The 4,603-nt window shown below is 45.1% G+C and overlaps 1 protein-coding gene across 17 annotated transcripts in view; it reads left to right on the top strand.

The window, feature by feature from the left end:
* Window positions 1-4,603, top strand: part of nrxn1a (neurexin 1a) — a 61,542-nt gene that overhangs the window by 4,183 nt on the left and 52,756 nt on the right. For 16 of the 17 annotated variants that reach the window (XM_031844239.1, XM_031844241.1, XM_031844240.1 and 13 more), the window contains exon 1: window positions 3,294-3,530. The exons of the other annotated variant lie outside the window; for it this stretch is intronic. The gene's annotated coding sequence lies outside the window, so the exon portion shown is untranslated. Of the gene's footprint in view, window positions 1-3,293; window positions 3,531-4,603 lie in introns of those variants that run through there. 17 annotated transcript variants of the gene reach the window in all.

Below are 4,603 nucleotides of genomic sequence, written 5' to 3'. Positions count from 1 at the left end.
CCCCCCCCCCCCCCCCAAACCTCACCGTCTCCAGCTCAGTTCCAAACACTGTAGTACAAACTGACATAAATGCAAGCACCAAATACGGACGCACAAGCACACATACACATACCCACTGGATGCTGACAGATGGGTTTTTATTTTTGGCTGTAAATTTTCTCTGCTGGCAGTTCAGACACATACGCACACATATATAAACAAAATATGTATACACACCCAGACACACACACACACACACACACACACACACACACACACACATATACAGTGACCTTCTCTCTGCTGAGTAGGCAAAGAGTCAGGGGTCACTGCCTGCTGTCAGCCTGTCAGAGAGAGGAGGGGAGAGGGGAAGTGAGAAGAGGCAGAGGAAGAGCAAACGTGGTCGGAGGAATGTACAGAATGGAGCTCCTCCGCCTCATCATTCAATAAAGACTAATGCAATCAGAGGCGGCCCATATCTGTCACGGTTAATGTTGGCTGATAGAGTCGCAGCAATTTAAAATGCTCATGCTATAATGCATTTCCCTGTGCCTCTTACAGACTGATGATGCATCACATCACGCCTTGATGGCTCTTGCAGAAACAGATAACCTGCTCTGCAGCATGCTGAATGAGGCCTCCATTATGCCTGGCCACTTTGCTCATTTTTATCTTAATCGGCTACAAAGACGTTTCATTCCGAAATCCATTCAAAAAAAAAAAAGTTACCTGAAGTTCACTGCTCAGGCTTTCAGAATTATTGCACATAATTATATCCTCTGTTGTGATTTCGTCAAGCAAAAGCAATGCTCACACAAAGGCGTCAAAGGATATCTGTCACTTTAGCGATCGCTTTCTCAAAATGGATTATATATTTCCTTCAAACGTGGATATATTCTCAGGATACGTTTTCTGCAAACATTGACATGATCAAGTCTTCTCATGAAAGAGTCATGAAAGTGTTATATTATTAAAACAAGAAGGGGAAAAAAGTGATTTGATTCTTTCAACCTGTTTCCTAAATAAATCAATTTCTTTCAAGAATCTAATCATATATATAAATATATATATATATGTCTTTTTTTTACATGGTGCAATGATGTGATTCATTCCTTCTTTTCTTTCTGTAAATCCTTGAAAATCACTTTATTTTTTGCAATATTTTTACTTCAGAATGAACATCTCACGGGGATAAATCGCTGCATGTGATTTTTACCTTTTCTTTGTCGATGTTTCTCTACACTGAGAACGTGTTACCAGAATTTACTGTGGTGTTTTTCATTGCACGGGGAAGAGATGGAAGAACGTTATTGTTTGATAATGCCATTTGGTCCAAAAGGTCAGCCTGGCCCGGGGATGGGGGCGAGAGAGAGAGGGGGGGAGGGAGTAAAGTTTAAAGGGGCTTGAGGAGTGGTGGTGGTCAGTCCAATTGGAAACCAGGTGCTGATGTTGAGATAGTTTCCATAGTAACTCCTCCTCCTCCTCCTCCCAGTCTCATTCTCCCCACTTCCCTCTCTAACTATCCCCTCTCACATAAAAGCGCACTCGGAACAAGATGCACAACTGCATGCTTATACCAGCTCTGGTCTCTGCGGATGAACCCATTTCACTCCAATATCTGTTGCTCAAATCAATTTGAGCATTCATGTCCCAGCTGTGTGGTCATATAATATACCGTGGCTCAACTATTAAAGCTGCCTCTCTACCAGTCGCCTGCCTTGCTGGAGCAAATATATATATATATAAGCAAATAGCTCATAACACCCAATAGCCGGTGCAGACAAACACACACGTACAAACACAGGAGTGTTGTTAATGTGTGTAGTTGATGTCTACACACAGTTATTTGCTGAATGCTGCTCCATTCATTGTTTCTTTAGCGTGAATCTTGAATCAGCATCTCCGATCAGGTCAGGGCTGTTCTTTCTACAGGAGGCCCCATCCTTCCGTTGCCAGTTGTTTTTTTTACCAGCTCTATACACTCCTCCTACAGCTCCAGCACTCGATGAAGGTGAGTGTTAAAGCAGAGTAAAAGGAGTAAAGCAGATGTGCTGGCCAGTCAGACACAGACATATACAGATTGAGGAAGAGAGAGAGAGAAAGAAAAAAAAAAACAGGGCAGCAGCAGCTGGCCCAGGGAGCCCATGGAGAACACCTCTGAGCTGGGCTCGACACAGCTGGAGTCCCTCCCTGGGAAAGGCAAAAAGCCCTGTGTGTGTGTGTGTGTGTGTGTGTGTGTGTGTGTGTGTGTGTGTGTATCTGCATGTGTGTTTGCTACTGATTTTGTGTAGCATGAATGTAAATATACGATACACCTGCATACCTGACCACACATACAGTGCAGCACACAAATCACTAATAAACCTCTGAGATCTCAAACACAGTGGACGCTTCCTCTCTAGGAAGATTATATGCACACGATTTTGGAATTTGGCTGCAGGGATTTCTTCCCATTCAGGTCAAAGTTCACCCCAAAGGTGTTAGTTATGGGGTTGAGGCTCTCTGCATGCCAGTTAAGCTCTTGCACACCTAACTGAGACAATCATTTCGTGATGGACCTGATTTGTGTGCACATGGGCATAGTCATGATGAAAAAGGAAAAGGACTTCCCCATACTGCTGCAACAATAGAGGCACACGATTTTCTAAAATATAATTGTCAAATTAAGATTTCCCTTTATTTGAGCTAAAGGGTCTTGCCAAACGACCTATACAAGAGTACTGTGTCCATATGTTTTTTGCCGGTGTATTTGTCCATCCAGACCCGTGTTAATGCCTTGTCAGATAAATATAAGTGTATGTTCTGTATATGTGTGTGCGGAACAGAGTGAGAGAGATTTGTAAATTGAGAGGGTCCTGTTTCCTTTTCATATCGTCCTTCCCCCCCCCCACGCTTCACTGAATCACTGACTTCCTTACATTCGCTCGTGTAGCACACGAGAGGTAAAGGCCATAGTCACTGTCACTCACAGATTTAATCATTCGGATCTACCCCGGTTCTCGCCTTATTTTCTGCCTCCGGTAATTGCGTTTCTGTTTCGTGCAGGCGGTGAGTGCGCGCTGTCCAAGGTGCTGCAGCAGCGCGCGGCCCCGCCCATCCCCTCTACCTCACTCTCTCTCTCACACACACGCATACACACTCTTTCTCTCTCTCGCGCGACCACGTGACTTTCCCTCTGCCGAGTCTCGCGGAGAGCATCAGACTGCACCTTTTCCTCCTCAAGAGGACGGAGAGAGAGAAGAGAGAGAGACATTGAGTCTGACAGAGAGAGAGCGCGCGAGAGAAGGAAGGAAAGCTAGAGAGAAAGGGAGATTGAGAGAGAGAGAGAGAGAGAGAGAGAGAGAGAGAGAGAGAGAGAGAGCAATAGCACCTTGTCGCCTGGAGGCGAGCCTGTGATAATTTTGTCCCTGTCCGGTAGACCGGCTCTGTCTACCACCAGGCGCGCGGGTGCTCTCCCCTCTCTCGCGGCTTTGAGATTCTCCCCAAATGGGAAGGGAAATCGATGAGACGCGCGCCACACTGTTGCCACGGAACCAAAGGATGTGCGTGAGGTAAGTCGGTTTTCTAGCCTATTTATGCCCGCATATGGGGAAAACCGCTGTCGGTTTGTTGTTGTTTTTTTTGTATTAACCGGGGCGAGGCGGTCACATCACCGTTACAGGTTGTGATGTCAATTAAAACAGTAACCGTGTAAAATAAAATACTTGAATACCGTGGTACCGGTTAGTTAAGTGTTGAGGTGCAGGTGATGAGACTGAACCCCCCGCTGTGCTGGAGTAACGGTGCGCGTTGGAGAAAAAATGGAGAGGAGGTATATGGCCGCAAATTGACAATCGATATTTCAACCGCATTCATTCACCCCGTCTATCAATAACTGTGAATTCTCGCCGTTTTTCACCTTTCAAAGATTTACGGAGAAGAAACTGTGTGCAGCCTATACCGTGTGTGTGTGTAGCCTCTACATTTCCAGCCAACGTCTGCTATGTTCAGTGTGAACGTGTTCAGTTATTAGAAATGAGCTCCGAAGCCGTTAATTCGATAAAGCCACGCGGTTTGAGTCATCCGCCGCAGCGCGCGGTGCTGCTCCCGCTCTTTGTGATGGAGCTATAACAGCATCCTTGACTGGGGCGCGAGGTGGCCACCGTTAACCGTTATTAATTAATTTACAATAAAAAAATAAATCGCGTTTAAGGCATCTCGTTCAGAATATGGTTAAATGTCAGATGTAATTAAAAAAACATGTGCTTTGTGACGTTAAGGGAGTCGCAGGTATGCCACCTTATAAAATCTCCTGCGGCATGATGGGAGATCTACTGAGGAGGTGCTGTTTGTGTACGTGTATGTCAATGTGTATGCGCGTGCTTACACTGTAGGCCTATATATGTTGAGCTTAAGTCATTGATGTATGGGCTGTGTAGGAATAAAACAAAATCTAGATTTTATTATTTGTCTTGATTTGGGCCTTTTAAATGTATAATGTGACAATGTGATGTATCTGTGTGTGAGTGTGTGTGTGTGTGAGAGAGCATAAAATGCATGAGAGAGAGTAATTTGAGAATAAGAGCGGGCTGACGCTGGTGTGTGTGTGTGTGTGTGTGTGTGTGTGTGTGTGTGTGTGTGTGTG

Source organism: Anarrhichthys ocellatus, unplaced genomic scaffold, assembly GCF_004355925.1.
Source record: "Anarrhichthys ocellatus isolate YVR2014 unplaced genomic scaffold, GSC_Weel_1.0 scaffold4, whole genome shotgun sequence".
In the NCBI taxonomy this organism is placed as follows: domain Eukaryota; kingdom Metazoa; phylum Chordata; class Actinopteri; order Perciformes; family Anarhichadidae; genus Anarrhichthys; species Anarrhichthys ocellatus.
The sequence above is the reverse complement of the archived record's forward strand: the minus strand, read 5'-3'. Positions and strand labels throughout refer to the sequence as shown.